Here is a 17,932-nt window from a genome sequence, read left to right as displayed (position 1 = left end):
GAAGTCTGGTATCCGGATCCTGATAATATTTTATATGTATAGTAGAAACAAACTCACTTTGACTCTGCTAAAAGGTGTGCTATAGAACCCAAGAATAATTATGTGTTTGTTCATATAATTGATCTTGAGTTTTTATAGAGAGGGCCAGGTCTGAGTTAAATATTACATCATGGTCATTTTACTGAGTCAACCCATGAAACCCTCAACTAAAATTAAGAAATTCTCTCATGTATAAGTAACATTTCCTATATTATTAACAAATGCATTGGCTCCATTTAGATGTCTGTAATTTTCTACTCTTCACCTTCGAATTTATCCATGCTAAAGAATATATAATTTCTAGTTTCTTCAAAAACAGGCCTTCCATGAATTTGATTTGTTGGGTACCTTGACATACTAGTAAAATAAAAGTACTTGGCCCTTTAAAACCTTAACATGATGGCTTTTGCAGAGCAGTAAGTAGCAGATGGGACTGAAGGCAGCAGACTGTTTGATACAGTAGGAACTAGGCAAATGTAACATACAATTAACTGCATTTAAACACACAAGAAACGAATGCTCTAGTTCATTTACTCATCAAATACATTTTGAGAACTAGGTCCTCTTCTAGGCACCGGGGATAAAACTTTGAATAAGTCATAATGTCTTCATTTTTAAGGACCTTGCATTCTATTAAGGGGAAACATATAATAAACAAGGGAACCATACATAAAATAATTTTAGGCCATGATGCACAATAAAATATGTGATCTAGAGGGCTTGGGATGGTGGAAGAAGATGATAAAAGGAAATTCAAGATAGCCCCTACAGTAAAGTAGTTCACAGTTTCTCCCTACAGGAAACGGGGCAGGATAAAATGGAGAGGAGTATCCTTTGGAATAATAACAGCTGTGGAAAGCAGAGATAGGCAAGGATAGAAATGAGAGATAGATATAAGCATAGACAAGAAGAATGAGGGATGCTGAACGATGGATGCCTTGAATGGAGGAGCCTCAAAAGTATGGAGGATTTGGGAACATTGCACAAGAATTCATTCCAGGGGCGCCTGGGTGGCTCAGTTGGTTGACTGTCTGTTCAAGTCCCACATTGGGCTCTGTGCTGACAGCTCGGAGCCTGGAGCCTGCTTCGGATTCTGTGTCTCCCTCTCTCTCTGCTTCTCCTCTGCCTGCACTCTGTCTCTTAATTATAAATAAATGCGAAAAAAAAAAAAAAAAAAAAAAAAAGAATTCACTCCACTAGTCACTTCTCAAACACCCCTCTTAGCCTTGCTGACCAGAGCTCTCCAGCTCTTAACCAAAAGTCAGATAAACAGAATAACCTGAGAACCTTTTCTAAATGTACACTCCATTCCCCCATCTCGATTCAGTAGGTTTGGTGTGGGGTGCAGGCCCACATGGCATTTTTTTAAAGAACCTCCAAGAAAATTCTGATGTGCCCTTGGGACTAAGAACTACTCCACTAGGGGATACGTAAGTGAAAAATAGTCGAGGTACATTCAGAGAGAGTGTAAACTAGCAGGATGACACATTCATGTACGTGGAAATTTTGCCGGAAATGTAAAGGAGGGAGAAATGAATTTCAACAGGAAGCATGTAAGTGTAACGAAGACATTTATCTCTGAGGAACTCATGTTACAAACTGATTCAAATGCAATTCCTTTAAACACGACACTATTCTAGTGGAATAAAAATGCATCTGAATATATGAAAAAGAAAAAAATCCACTTTGCATGTAGTTTTCAGAAACCAGTTTGTCACATCGGTGGAATCATATCTATGCCAAATTATTGTGGAATCTCACTACCTCTGGTCTGAGTGTGGTAAGGTCAGAAAACAGAATGTCTGTAACTATCATACACCGAATTAGGAAACATGTCAAACTTGAGTATTCTATTAATGCTTTATGACTTTAGGATTTCAGATTAATATTTGGCATTTTGTTACTTCAGAAATTAATATATCAAAGTCAGATGGCTGAACTAGTCAGAGTCCTATGAAAGATTTTTATGGACTACAATTAGTCTTTAAATAATCATATTCTTGATTTTATTAGTTATTGCAGAAAACGTTTTGTACGTACTTAACCTTTCTTTAGTGCATGTCTACGTTTTAAAATTTTCTTGTATTTTCTTTTACAATTGACCAGGTACCACACATTCAAAATTATGCGATGACCACTTTTTCATAGTTTCTGAATGCTCCTATTTGCCCCATCATTACTTAAAAATTGACAGTAATAGGGGCACCTGGGTGGCTCAGTCAGTTAAACGTCTGACTTTGGCTCAGGTCAGGATCTCATGGTTCGTGAGTTCGAGCCCCATGTCGGGCTCTGTGTTGACAGCTCAGAGCTTGGAGCCTGCTTCAGATTCTGTGTCTCCCTCTCTCTCTGCCCCTACCCCCTCACTCTCTGTCTCTGCCTCTGTTTCTCTCTCTCTCAAAAATAAATAAACATTAAAAATTTTTTTAATTGACTGTATTTGCATACCTCTAAAAATTATGTAATCCTATTATCATTGACCCATAGTTGAAGTATTCTTGTTATGAATTTAGATAGTCTTTTTAAATGTCTTTTTCAACTTTTAGCAGGGTTAGGCTATCTTATGTATAGATTTTATTGTATTTCCCCATAAACACAATAAGCTTTTGTTTCAAGTTCAATGAGAATAGGCGGCTTTAAATTTCGTAAGTGAATAAATGACTAATTTGTTGAATAAACCACTCCTGTACAGTCTGTCCTATGCAGGGATAGGGTAGGCCACAAAGAAACTGGCCTTTGGATGCCATGCTTCTGGAACTTTCTGAATGTGTGTATTAAAATTTTATGACCATAACTAAAAAAAAATTGTAAGTTCATTTGGAAGAATCCAGACAAAAGTAGACCTCATAGGAAAAGAGGGATTCAAAATAGAGTTATAAATCTTGTAAATATCAAGTGTGTCCCTTAGTATTCTTCCTGGAATCACTATTTTTGTCTTAAACCTGGATTTATGTACTCCCAAATTATTTGGTCAGGTATGCGGAAGATGTGATTTTACTCCTAGCTTTCTTTCCTTCCATGGGAATTCCAAAAGTCATTAGTCTTGTAACTTCTCAAGATAACAAATATTCCAAGAACATAGTTTTAATATCAAATTGCTAGGTAATTCAGGGATTCTCAAGAACTACCTTGTGTGACTATAAGGAAATACTTGGCCTTTTGGAATAATTTCTTTTAATGTTTATTTATTTTTGAGAGAGAGACAGAGAGACAAAGAGCAAGTGGGGCAGAGAGAGAGGGAGACACAGAATCCAAAGCAGGCTCCGGGCTCCTAGCCATCGGCACAGGGCCCAACGCGGGGCTTGAACTCACGGACCATGAGATCATGACCTGAGATAAAGTCAGATGCTCAACTGACTGAGACACCCAGGCACCCTAGAAATACTTGGCTTTTCAACAGTACAACTGGCCTGAACTAATCATGACATAATGATGAGGGAGTACTACTTACATGATAGAAAAAAACTTTAAAGGATTTTTTAAAGAAATATAAATTTGGTCATATAGTCTTATCTCAAAGATGGTATTTACTAAAATTCTTACATTTATTTAAATAGAAAAAAAAAGAAACTTTGAAGGTATGTCTTGCCTAAAATTATGTCTTTGGAAAAAGTCATGCAGCTTGCACTTTTAAAAGTTATTGTAACCATCAGGTAACTAAGGATATAAGAACATAAGGATATAAGAACATAAATTCTATGTTAAATATTGTGTTTCTACATTTGCTCAATTTGGAGATTTGAGGTTATGTCTCTACTAATTTATGAAATGTGCTTCATTTTTATTTTCCTTACCAATATTTCAATCTGCACAAAATGATTACTTTCAATGGTATTTTCTTGGAAAAACCTAAACGTGTAACTTTTGAAGTGTAACACACACACACACACACACACACACACACACACACACACGAGGAAAGAGAACAGTATAAGAGAACAGTGTAAGAGCAAGTCTGCGTTTTTAAAGAATCCATTATTTTTAAGAATAAAAGAAGGAAAGAAAGGAAAGTTTTATAGACAAACGTTATTAACATTTTAAGAAGTATGTGAGGGGAGCCTGGGTGGCTCAGTTGGGTAGGCGCCCGACTCTGGCTCAGGTCATGATCTCACAGTTCTTGGATTTGAACCCCATGTCAGGTTCTGTGCTGACAGCTCGGAGCCTGGAGCCTGCTTCAGATTTTGTGTCTCCCTCTCTCTCTGGCCCTCCCCCACTTGCTCTCTGCCTTTCTGTCTGTCTGTCTCTCTCGAAAATAATAAACGTTAAAAATAAATAGATAAATAATACCTGTTATGTAAAACATTAACAAAACAGTGTGTACAGTGTGAAACTCATGTAATGCATTTACAAATATTTATGTATATATTATATATAAATGTGTATATACAGATATACATGCATAGAGACATTCTGAGAGAATATATGAAGTGTTAAGAATGTTTATCTTTGGTCAAAAAAATAATTGCTTTCCTGGAGTTCTAATAAGTATACAAAGATCAGGTATTTCTTCTATTTTTTAAAAATATTTTAATCTTTTTTATTTTATTTTTGAGGGAGAAAGAGAGAGACAGAGCATGAGCAGGGGAGCAGCAGAGAAAGAGGGAGACACAGAATCTGAAGCAGGCTCTAAGCTGTCAGCACAGAGCCCGACACAGGGCTCGAACTCACAACCATGAGATCATGACCTGAGCTGAAGTCAGCGCTCAACCGAATGAGCCACGCAGGAGCCCCTCTTCTATTTTTTTTTTTTTTTAAGTAAAAACCCCAATCTAGGCATGACCATTTCCCAAGGAAATTGATTTGACATGATTTCTATACTCAGTTACATCAGTTTTTCCAAAGAGGATGTCAAATTTGAAAGAAAATGTTCACTTGAATGTCTGCTTTCCCGCAATCTTCCTACCCTAGTAAATTGCTCCCTACTATGCTTCCTTTGCCCGGTGGGGTAGGGAGAAGGTAGAGTGAGGTGCTTAAGGCTTTAGCATCTCAGGTTGAGACTACTGGATTTTAGTACAGTTCTTCCCCTTACCAACCAGGGTAAATCAAACACTTTATGGCTTTAATGTCTCATCTCAAAAAAAGGAGATGATAATAACAGTGACTAAATCATAGGGTTCTTGTGAGGTTTAAATGTGATGATTCATGTAAAACACCTGGAACAGCATCTGACCTTTCATGATGACCCCAAATATCGTATGTATTATTATTATTGTTATTGTTAATAATATTGATACCAATGAAGAAAGTACTAGGGATTGCAATGAAAAATTTTTCAATGCATATTTGTGGACACAGATAAATTACTATGTTGATTTAATTTAGCTAAATATTTATTGACATACTGATTTCATAACTTGAGGACCTCTGCTTACTGTGGCAGATAGGTCTGTAAGAATTCAAAAACCTTATTTTACTTTTTTGAAAAGTTTACTTATTTTTGAGAGACAGCATGAGTGGGGAGGCACAGAGAGAGAGTGAAAGAGAGAATCCCAAGAGATTCCCATGCTGTCAGCGTGGGGCCCAGGATAGGGCTTAAACTCAGGAACTGTGAAATCATGACCTGAACCAAAATCAAGTCGGTTGCTTAACCAACTCGGGTGCTTGGGAGCCACCCAAGCATCCCTGAATTCAAAAATTTTAGAACGATGAGGGCAACAAGAGTGAACTCTGTTATTTTAAGGTCTTGTTGCAAATAGCCTACATTGCTGATTCCAGGAATATGACATTTCCAGAGCATTTCTTGTTTTAAACATCAAAAATCTTTGTGGAATGATTCTTTCCTTGCTTTCCTTTCCTTTTCTTTTTTTTAGCTGTTTGATAATTCCTACCCTGTAACGCCATCAAACCATAATTTCCTAAAGAATCGGGCCATTTATGCTTGTAAATACATTGCTTGTAAGTGAAATTTCTTTTTCACCATTAACTAACCCAATTGACACCGAAGGAAAAGAAAGAGTTATTTTTTCAATCCAAATTACTATGTCAATAATTTTGTCATGAACCCTACTCGATCAATACCCATTCTCATCTTTTCCCTTTGTAAAACCCTGGTATTGTTCAGACTGGCAATGTGCCCAGCTAACACATAACATTTCCCACGTTTTCGTGAAGATAATGCTGGCCACAAGACTAAGTTCTGCCAGTGAGGTCTGGTGAGCTCCAAGCAGGAGTGATGTGTAGAATTTCTTGGAAGGCTTCTTGAAGGGAGCTGATGAAGGTGGGAACCACTCCTATCATCCCTCTGTCTTTACTCCTTTCCAGTTGCCTGGACTATGGACACTTGGCTGCATCTCCAGGAGTCATACTGGTGGACCATGAGCTGACCCTGAATCTGGAAGGCACGTGCTAGAACGGTGGAAGAGAAAGAAAGAGCGAGCCCAAATCCCTGATTTGGAGCTACCACATCAGCCCCGTACTCTTTACCTTCAGACTTCTTTTATATAAGAGAGAACACTTCTTTTATAAGCCACTTATTTTAGGTTTACTGATATATGCAGCTGAGCCCAATATTAAATGATTTCTTAATCAATAAACCTTTGTATTTATTATGATACTCCCTTTCGTGTCAGTGTCCTCCAGCCAAAGACCACCAGGGACACGACTGAACAAGTTACAGTGAGGAAGAATGTGCAGCATGGGGAACTGTGAATTTTTCAGTAAGAGATATTGTAGAGTAAGTGTTAGAACATACAGGATTGGGTTTGGGTTAGGTAATTTGGAGGAGGGTTGAAGGAATGACATTTTGCTCTGGATTGGCTACTGTCAGCAAGTGAGCATAATTTCATGATTGGGTATCTTAATAGATCTTATAGAAGTAGAGAGGCTAAAGCTGTAATTGCTAAAGAATCAGCCATCACCCATAGTAGTCAAGAGAGGAGGGTGTTCGGTGAGTGCTGTGGCTTGGACAGTGTTCATGTTTTGTCTGTGCTCAGATGTAATTATGGAAGGTCTTGCTTTTACCATAATCCATCATGGCCACAGAGTGGCCTTGTTTGATGTTGATGTTCTGTGAAATCGTTTACGTTCAACAGGAGACCGTCAAGGCCACGGTGATAGTCCCAGACCAGCTCCTGGATGTCAGGGGATGCTTTTTTCTTTCTCACCTGTAACTGGGCTTGGTGCAGGTTAGGGGCTCCATTAGGGTCAGTAGAATGAAATGAATGAAAATGCTTAGTAAGCAAATCAAGAAAATCCGGTTTCACAGTTGCCAAGGTAACATTTGAATGAACTTACCATCATTTTTAAATGATTTTTTTTTTCCACATAAGAAAACTGTGTAGTCATTAATTTGGGTACCAAAGTTAAGTGAAACAAGATACTTGAAAAATCTACCTAGAATGAGAGCTAACTACATCCAACATGGATAGTTTGCAAGAATAGGAGAATATTCTCTTTATCTGTTCATCACCATTCATTCCTAGAACAATGTTACATATGTTGGATGTTCTCAATAAATAACATTATTTATTATTGTATACAGTACCTGAGATAAGAACAGAAATCCATGAAGTGCTTCCTACACTTAGAAAAAAAACCCTCATAATTTATTATTAATTCTGAAACTATTAATTTGGGTTTGCCTTTCTTTTATAGTAAGAGGTGACTCTGACTGGAAAGAGTACCTTTAAGTTGTAAATATTATCATATAGATAACATTTATTGAGAGTTTGTGCTGTAAACACTTCATAGATTTTACTTCATCTGACCTTCATAAAACCCTTTAAATAAATGTTATCGTCTCCATGTAACAGATGAGGAAATCAAGGGTTCACATGTTTACTTCATAGAGGTGGAATCCAACCTAGGTCTTTTTGACCCAAAGCCCATCCATTTAATCACTATTACATATAATGTCTAGCATAGCATTAGGCATATAGTAGGTGCTTTTCAGACATTTTTAAAATGGAAACTGCCCGATAAACTCAAATGCTGATGATACCATAGTGTAAAAGAACCCAGAAATAAATTGACCTCTGAGTTTATAATAACTAATAGAACAGATATGTGATGTGAATAGAGTAGTTGTGAAATGAGTGTATATGCGAAATAAGTCTAAAAGATTAAAATGGCTCATAGACCTGCAAGACACTGATTGTTTTTTAATAAAATCAAAGGACAAATGTGCCAGTCAAAAGGGAGATTTACAGTTGGCTCTGTCCATCCAAACATATTTCCAGGAGTGATCTTCTTGGGCTCAAGGAACCCCTCTCTTATTCTGGTAGCTGATACACCATTATTGGAAGAGTATATATATCCAACTCACTCATTTCATCTCACCTTAATGCTTTTGCAACTTCCTGATTAGAATTTGTCCTCTTTTCTCATTGTCCAAAGTCTCTGCAGGCTGGAAAAATTCCGCAACCAGGCACAACAGTCATAATTCTTACTGTAAATTACTAAATTGACGTCTGGATTTCTATCTCACTGTGTGAGTTTGGTCAGACCATCTCTGAAAGTCAGATTTGTCCTTCAAGAATGCCCACAATGCGGGCGCCTGGGTGGCTCAGTGGGTTAAGCGTCCAACTTCGGCTCAGGTCATAATCTCATGGTCTGTGAGTTCGAGCCCCGCGTCGGGCTCTGTGCTGACAGCTCAGAGCCTGGAGCCTGTTTCAGATTCTGTGTCTTCCTCTCTCTCTGCCCCTCCCCCATTCATGCTCTGTCTCTCTCTGTCTCAAAAATAAATAAACATTAAAAAAAAAAAAAAAGAATGCCCACAAAGGTGTTCCGAACCTGCAAGTTATTCATTCACCCATCCAACACCTCTTACTTATTAAGTGTTACTATGTATTACGTATTATTATGTGTTACCTATTATATCCCAGGCACTGTGAGAGGCCTGGGAATCCAAAAATGAACAGGACAATTCTTTTAAATAACTTACAGTACAGAAGCAGATATGGACGAGAAGCAGATAATTAGAATGCACGTGATAGGTGGCATGAGAAAATGACTAAAGAAGTGACATGGCACCTTGAGATCTACATAGTGTGGGAATGTAGCCTAGACTTGGGAGATTCAACAAGACTTCCTGGGAGAAATGACATCTGGAAAGGATGAGTTGAACTGGTTAGGTGACAAGTAGGCGATTGTATATGTAAGTTTATTGTGGGAGTGGGGGTGAGGGTGAGGAGAATGGTAGTGTTCCAAGCAAGGGAAATGCATTTACAAAGGTCTGTATCTAACCAGGAGCTGGGGACTAGCTGCTGACAGAGCCCCATCTATGAGCTGGCCAGGTCACTGTCAGCAGTCTTAAAGTTATAATGAAATCGATCTAACTCTTAAGACATATAATGGCTCATTTCTTTTTTTATGTTTAGTTATTTATTTTTGAGTGAAAGTGAGCATGAATGGGGAAGGGACACAGGGAGACAGAGAATCCTAAGCAGGCTCTACACTGTCAGCACAGAGCCAGATGTGGGGCTCGAACTCACGAACCGTGAGGTCATGACCTGAGCCGAAACCAAGAGTCAGACACTCAACTGATTGAGCCACCCAAGCACCCCTATGATGGCTCATTCTTACAGCAACAAATACTCTTCTTCTGTGACCCCTTTTCTTTGTTACAAGCCGCATAAACAGACAGGAAACCCAAGCCCAGGCATTCAGTAGTACACTTCTGGGCTTGATCCTTGATGACATCATCTTGCTTTGTTTTCCTCATGTTTTGAGAAAGGCTGTTACCTACCAAGAACTGTTGCTGTGGCAGTTCTATTACACATGAGTCATTCCGGAGACCTTAACATGTGTAGCACCCTTCATGCATTTAAGAGTTCTCAATACGTGTACTGTTTGCAAATGACACACAGTTCAGGGATTTGGAGCCCACAGTTGAAAGCCTCTAATAGGATTCTGTAAAATTTTGTAGGAGGAATCAACGAATGACTTTTATAGCGTAAGCTGAAGAGAACATTCTTAAGGATCTCAACGTGCAAAGGGCAAATTTTAGATGAGAATAATATTTGAGAGTAGTACAGAATAATAAAAATGCTGACAGCTCCTGCATCTGAAGGCTTAGGTGTGTGCATCATCCCGTGTTGATCTGCAGGAATGCCAGTGTAGGGTAGGACAGTGAGGGTAGCAGCCCCTAAATCATTAATGTGCCTTAGAGCCACCTTATGATAATCAGGTATTTGTTTTAAAGACATTTATCTTTGACTTCTTACACACTCAAGATGTCCAAAGCAAGTCTTGGAAAAAAACAAATTCAAAATGCTTTGCTTATGAAACAAAAAAGCTTTTTTTTTTTTAAGTTTATTTATTTATTTTGAGAGAGACAAGGACAGCGCGAGTCAGGGAGAGCCACTGACGGAGAGAGAGAATCCCAAGCAGTCTCCTTGCTGTCAGTACAGAGCCCGATGTAGGGTTCAAATGCACAAAGCTGAGAGATCATAACTTGAGCCAAAACCAAGGGTCGGACACACAACCAACTGATCCACCCAGGTGCCCCAAAAGAAAAACATCTTTTAATTAATATAAAACCCAAAACTCATGGAACCGAGCCTCCTGAAATTCTTTTTTGGAATGTCAGGGAATAAAAATCACTGACAAAACCACAGAATTAAAAAAAAATTTGTTTTAATTTTTAATGTTTTTTTCTTTTGAGAGTGAGAGAGAGAGAGAGCAAGTGATGGAGGGGCAGAGAGAGAGGAAGACACAGCATCCGAAGTAGGCTCCAGGCTCTAAGCTGTTCAGCACAGAGCCCGACGCGGGGCTTGAACCCACGAACCATGAAATCATGACCTGAACTGAAGTCGTATGCCTACCCGACTGAGCCACCCAGGCGCCCTTAAAGCACAGAAATTTTAACAAGTTGTTATATTCATTTCAGTCTAAAATTTGCAGATTAAGCATTAGACATGATTACATCAATCAAGGGTATACTTGATCTTAGCCAAAAGGCCGAGAAGCGATTCCATCGAGGGTAAAAGTATACATGAAATAACTCATAAAGACTTTCTGCCTCCACTATCACTTCCCACCATGCCGTTTCTCAGATGCAATCCTTGGTATCCATTTGCTTTCGGTTCTTCTGATGGTTATTGTAACTTTATATAATACAGTGGTAGCTCTATTCTTGACTTAATCTGGTTTACACATTATTGAGCTTGACCAGGAAGAGAAATGTAGTAACTGACACTACCTCTCAGTTTCATTTGGTTCCCATATGTTGTAAGTTATAATTGTATTTTTTTATTTGTTGCCTTTATGACTTTAAACAAGATATTTAAAACATGACGTTGGATTTATTGACCTCATATAGAAACTATTGACTCCTAAGTAAAACAGAAATAAGTTTACTCTTTTTACTTAAAAAAAAATTTTTTTTTAAGGTTTCATTTATTTATTTTGAGAGAGAGAGAACCCTGATGTGGGGCTTGAACTCACGAACCATGAGATCATGACCTGAGCGAAAATCAAGAGTCGGATGCTTAGCCAACCGCCCCTACACTTTTTACTTCTTTACTTTTCGCTTTTTCACTTCCTAATCTCTTTCCAATGGTTATTTCATTACATTAATCTTACTCTATTTTATAACTCCAGCGTCTATTACTATAATTAATGTCATTTTGCTTTTTATGTAGATGATTTGAAAATTGAAAATTAATACATAGTATTTGCCACATTATAGAATCAAGCAATATACTGCATCTGTGGAGAAAGAGGTCATTTAAGTTCTACTGCTCAAAGAAGAATCTTCCAGGCATCTCTTTCAGTCTATTTCAAAGTGTCTTTCTGTTTAATTGCCTTCACTCCTTGTGGGTCATATTCCCTGCCTTTCTTCCTTCTACCACACGTCATTCTCTTTCATGGTCTTTCATTTGTTTTTGTTTGTTTGTTTGTTTGTTTTTCTGTTCGTGGGGTATCTCCTCAAATGAAGTTTTTGGCATAGGGCGTGAGAGCTATTAGCTGTCCGGGTTCTTACACATCTTAAAATGTATTTTCTTTTACATCTGTTTGATAGCTGGCTGTGTATCAAATGCTAGTTTCAAATTATTCCACTCAGAATGTTACAGTCATTGCCTCTGTTGCCTTCTAACGCTCAGTGTTGCTACTGAGAAGTCCAACCTCATCAGTATGATTCTCCTAGCCACCTCTCGTTTATCTCTGTGAAAGCTTTGAGGATTTTTTCATATGGCATGGGATTAGGAGTTTTAGATATTGTTTTTAAACCAAATGAAGGATCATTCTATTTTCATAGGAATTGTTAACACTTTCAAGTGTAAGTAAATTTAAGCTTGTCAGCTGTAAATAATTTTAAGTTATATTTTAGTGCAATAAGTAAGAAAGTTTAATAATGCAAACAGTGAAGTGCAGATGGGTAGAAATAAAAATTCTTGATGTATTTTTAAATGGGAAATGTGTTATGGGGCACCTGGGTGGCTCAGTCAGTTAAGCGGCTGATTTCGGCTCAGGTCATGATCTCGTGGTTCACGAATTCGAACCCCGCGTCAGGCTCTGTGCTGATTGCTCAGAGCCTGGAACCTGCCTCAGATTCTGTGTTTCTGTCTCTCTCTCTCTCTCTCTCTCTCTGCCCCTCCCCTGTTCACGTTCTGTCTCTCTCTTTGTTAAAAATAAATTTAAAAAATTTTAAAAACATTAAATGGAAAGTGTGTTAGTATACATTTTTCCATTTCTATTATCAAATCTTCTGTACAAACAAAAACATATTTATAATGCATATGTAATTATATAAAGGATTTGTTAAAAAAAGTAAGGACACTTGAGTATCCATCCTCTAGCTTTAGTATAGTTGATCATCACCTGTATGATGTTAGTAAATCACTTTAGATTCCTGATTAGACATAATGATTTTTCCCCCAAATGATTGTCATTTAAACCACTTACCAGCACATTTATTGTTTTCTTCTTCATGTTTCTTAATGCATTTCCATCACAGAGCTTTAATTGACTTCAAAAGGAATTCCGCATAAGGAGGAACCGTGTGGGATACAAAGAAAGAGCCAGACTTGGCTTTCTATAAACATACCGTGTACTGTGTCTGAGTCATAACCGTGTGTTGACTGTTTACTTTCTCTGTTGTCAGCACTATAGAGCTAACACCAACGACTTGGAAGTGAGTTGTAGGCTATTCTTAGTTTATTACAACCAGCTCTTGATAACTCGGGGACTCATTATGTACTCTGTGAACTGGTTTCTCTTCCCTAGTGTAGTCTGGAATATGGCCTTGTGATGGAGCATTAGATCCTTTAAAATCAAAACGTTTATCTCAATATTAAAGTGTGAATAAGGGTAATGAGAAAAGACAAAATTCAGCCTGCAGGTATGATAGTTACTTAAACTCAGGTTAAAAGATTTGACCAATCTTCAGTGGGTGCAGAATTATCTGATCACTGTAGGACCTTCTAACTTAAAATTCTTTAATATTATTAGAAAGGAAGCTTTTGGCTACAGTGTTGACGGGGAAAATTTTAAAGAAACTTGATTCTTAAAGGATCTAATAATCATAGAAAGGCTTATATTCTTTATTTTTCTTTAATATATACATTTATTTAAAGAATACAGAATATCACGAATCATCAAGGAAATGCAAATCAAAGCCTTGATGAGATATCATCTTATACCTATTAGAGTGGCAATTATCGAAAACACTGGAGATAACTACTGTTGGAGAAAAGGGAGCCCTTGTGCACTGATACTGGGAATGCAAATTGGTGCAGCCACTATGGAAAACAGTACGGAGGTTCCTCAAAAATTAAAAATAGACCCACCCTATGACCCAACAACCCCATTCTTAATGATATCACTGTCTTGAAGAGATATTTGCGCCCCCTACATTTACTGCAGCACAATAGCCAAGACATAAAAACAACCCAAGTGTCCACTGATAGATAAATGGGTAAAGAAAATGCGAAATATATATAGGCATATTAAAATATACACTCAATGGAATATTACTCAGCCATAAAAAAAGATGAAAAAAGACCTGCCATTTTGCAAATGGCAACATGCATTGATCTTGAGGGCATTATGCTGAGTAGAATGAGTCATACAGAAAAAGACAAATGCTGTATGATTTCACTTATACGAGGAATCTAAAAAAAAAAAAAAAAAAGAAAGAAAGAAAAAAGAAAAAGAAAAGAACTTAGAAAGAGTAGAATGGTAGTTGCTGAAGGTTGGGGGAATGGAGGAAATGGAAAGATACTGGTCAAAGGGTAGAAACTTTCAGTTATAAGATGAATGAGTTCTGGGGATCTAATGCCCAGCATGGTTAAAAACTAAAAATGAAATACAGTAATACAGAATAATGGAATAAGTATCAAATAAAGTGAGCATTACTGAGTGTGGGTTAAGAGCCTGGCTTTTGGAATGGCAGCTTGTTTTACATTGTTGGTATTTTTACTTACTACATATATAACTTGGAAAGTTATTTAATCTTTGATAGCCTCAATTTATTTGTCTGCAAAATCGTTATTGTTATTGTTCCTCAATCGATTATTGTGAAAGTTAGTTAAAATAACCTATGTAAGGCATAGGCTAATTGTAAGCCCTCAAACATTACTCTTTTCCGTAGATGCTTTCTTCTTCTTTTGCATAATATGTATTGTCTTACTCTTTGACTATAAGTCCTTTTCAGCTGTCACTTAGACACTGATTCCTCTAAGGAAATCTTCTATAAGTTTGCCCCCCCAACTCCAGATTACATGCCCTTTGTACATATATCTAAGGCACCCTGTATTTCACCTACCTTGTACCATATTGCAGTTTTCTGTGATTGTCATTTGTTCCTAATTGCACTGAGATCTTAATGCGAACAGGGGCAATAGCATCTTGATTGAAACTTAAAGAGAGGACTCCTTATTTTCCTAGGGCTTAGAACACGGCCTAGAACATAAAAGTGCTAAAACATATATCATTTATTAGGAATTCTTTTCGTGCACATGTATACAGTCAACTGACTTTTCCACCAAGGTGCCAAATGAATCCAAGGGGGAAAGGAAAATCTTTTCGACAAGTCTTGCTGTAGTGAGTGGATATCCATGTAGAAATAAAAATGAACTGTTTCTTTTTCACTTCGCACAATAATGGTAGGTCTACATTCATTACAGACCCAAGTATAAAATGCAGAACTTTGAAACTTCTTGAATTGCTCTATCTGGCATAGTAGACACTAACATATATATGTCTACTTAAATGCAAAAAAAATTTAAAAATCAGTTCCTCAGTCATACTAGGCATATTTTTGTTCCTCTCTTTTTTTTATTGAAGTATAGTTGGTACACAGTGTTCTTTAATTTCAGGTGTACAACATAGTGATTTGACAAGTCTATATGTTATTCTATGCTCACCACAAGTGTAGCTATCATCTGTTACCATATGATGCTATGACAATACCATTGACTGTATTTCATATGATGTATCTTTTATTCCCATGACTTATTCATCCCAGAACTGGAAGCCTGTATCTCCCACTTCCCTTCATCCATTTGGCCCACACCCCTTCCCTTTCCCCTGGTAAATCCCTAGGTTCATTTAAAGTGCTTAACAGCTAGATAGGCCTAAAGGCTACTGTATTGAATGGTGCAGCTATGGCAGAAAGTTCAGTCAAAGAAAGTTCTATTTAAGTGGCACTGTTCTAAAAGAAAGCATGTCAAAATACCTTTAAGACCTTGGCATAGGCAAAGATTTTCTGGATAAGACACAAAAACAGGAAACGATAAAAGAAAAAAAAATAATAATACTTTAGACCTGTTCAAAATGTCTGAGTCTCAAAAGTCGCCATTACGACAATGAATAGAGAAGTCACAGACTAGAAAAATATATTTATGGTACCTATATCTGACAAAGAATTTGTGTCTAGAACACATAAAAAATTCAATCAAACTGACAATACAAAAATGAACAGCTCAACAAACTAACAAATATTGGAAAGGCATTGCACAGAGAATGAATAAGGACTATGTGAATGAAAAAGCACTCAATGTCATTAGTTGTCAAAGAAATGAAAATTAAAACCACAATGAGACCATTTCATACCCCTGAGATAGGCTAAAGCTGAAAAGACTTGACAGCACAAAGTTTTGGCAATGATGGGGACCAACTAGATCCCTCCTACATTGCCGTGGGGGGTGGCGGGTTGTAAAATGGGGCAGCTACTATGGAGAACGGTTTGCCAGTTTCCAATACAGGTAACTACACATCTAACTTATGACCCAGGTATTTCACTGCTATCTATTTACTGAAGAGAATGTGCATGACTGTTCATAGCGGCCATCTTCATGATTGTCCCACACTAGGAAGAGCCTAACACCCATCAACAGAAGAAAAGATTAAAAATTAAACAATCCGTGATATATTTGTATGGTGGAAGGGTACGTATAATACCATGGCTGAACCTCCAAAGCATTTTGTAAAGTGAAAGCAGCCAGACACAAAGATTTAAATACTGTAAGTTTTCAAATATATGAGGTCCAAGAACAGGCAAAATTAATCTTATAGGGTCACAATTCAGAAGGTAGATGCTTTTGGAGCAGAGGAAAGGATGAACTGACTGAAAGGGGACTAAGGCATTTTCTAGGGTGATAAAAACATCTTACATCTAGTTTTGGGTGGCGGTGACATGGCTACATTGTCCACGTCAAAACGCATCCAGCTGGGGTCAGGAGTGCAAAATAAGACTCCAGACAGATATGTAAGAAGGGCACAAATTCAGGGTTTCGGCAGGATGGACCAGATAAAGGTCCAACTGCCAGAACTATTTAAGGATGTGGTCAACCCAATCAGGGAGAGTTGGAGAAGGCACCAGTCAGAGAAGAACCAGGCCCAGACAGGGCTCCATGTTTAACCACCATATGGGTGGCTGAGGACACTCTAGATCCCCTCCACCTCACTACAAACATGACTGGTTCTAGTATACAGTATAGGGACGGGGGTGTTATGGAGAGTGACCACAAGAACAAAGTGCTGACCAGTTACAGTGAGACTCTAAGCTTAGATCCCACACCAAAATGGCCACAGTTACACGGGATGCCCCTGCCCAGTTTAGGTAATAGCCCTCCTGGCCCACAGCTTCATTTCTTGAGGGCTGGGCTAGGGGTGGTGGTGAGGTTACTTCGCTTCTCTCCAAAGTTTTTCACTTCAAACTGAGCTTCAGCACCTTTTCTCCTCGTATCTCATCCTTCCCACATCCACACCTCAGCTTCTCCCTAACCTTATTCAAAGATATGAGTATTTCCTAAAAAAGCTACAGAGACAGCAAAAACATCTCACTGTTAAAGGTGGTTCAGAAAAGACCATGAAAACCAAACTGAAGGCCAGACATTGCAAGAAAGGAAAGTGATGTCTGTAGTAAGAGAAAAACACAAAATCTAGATCTATGTTGAGCCAGATATTTTGGTTCAAGATGTACATGGAGGAAAGGTATTTCTCTTTGGTCTCATTTTCTACAACGGCAGATATAGATGTCTATATACAGCAGGCCAACAAGATTTTTAAAAAAATGACAGAATCCTGGTGCCCAGAGACTTACTATATTTGTTTTTTTTTTCCTTCTATCCCTTCCTTCCTCCCTCTCCTCCTCCTTTTCCTTCTTCCTTTGCTTCTCCCTTTGCACTTCCTTTGCAATAGTAAATTAAGTCAAAGGCACAGCGGAAATGAGAGGCGCCTTCATGAAGAGGCAGAAAGAGTCAATGATTGTTTTCCTCAACATTTTAAGGGATTGTAGTGCTACAAGCCATCATATTTAGATACTGTATGTAATGTGGAGTAAGGAGGGGACAATGGTAACAGAGTTGGCTTCCTTTTTCTCACATCATTGCCCTCCTAGACCATCATGGTATAGCAGAAAACATTAGCTTTTGGGAAAAAAAAAAACTAGCTTTAGTTATAAGTTATATGATTCAAACAGACTTTTCAAAACTCTTTTAATCTCAGTTTC

Source organism: Panthera onca, chromosome B1 (genome assembly GCF_046562875.1).
Source record: "Panthera onca isolate mPanOnc1 chromosome B1, mPanOnc1 haplotype 2, whole genome shotgun sequence".
Classification (NCBI taxonomy): Eukaryota; Metazoa; Chordata; class Mammalia; order Carnivora; family Felidae; genus Panthera; species Panthera onca.
Note: the sequence above shows the minus strand (reverse complement) of the source record.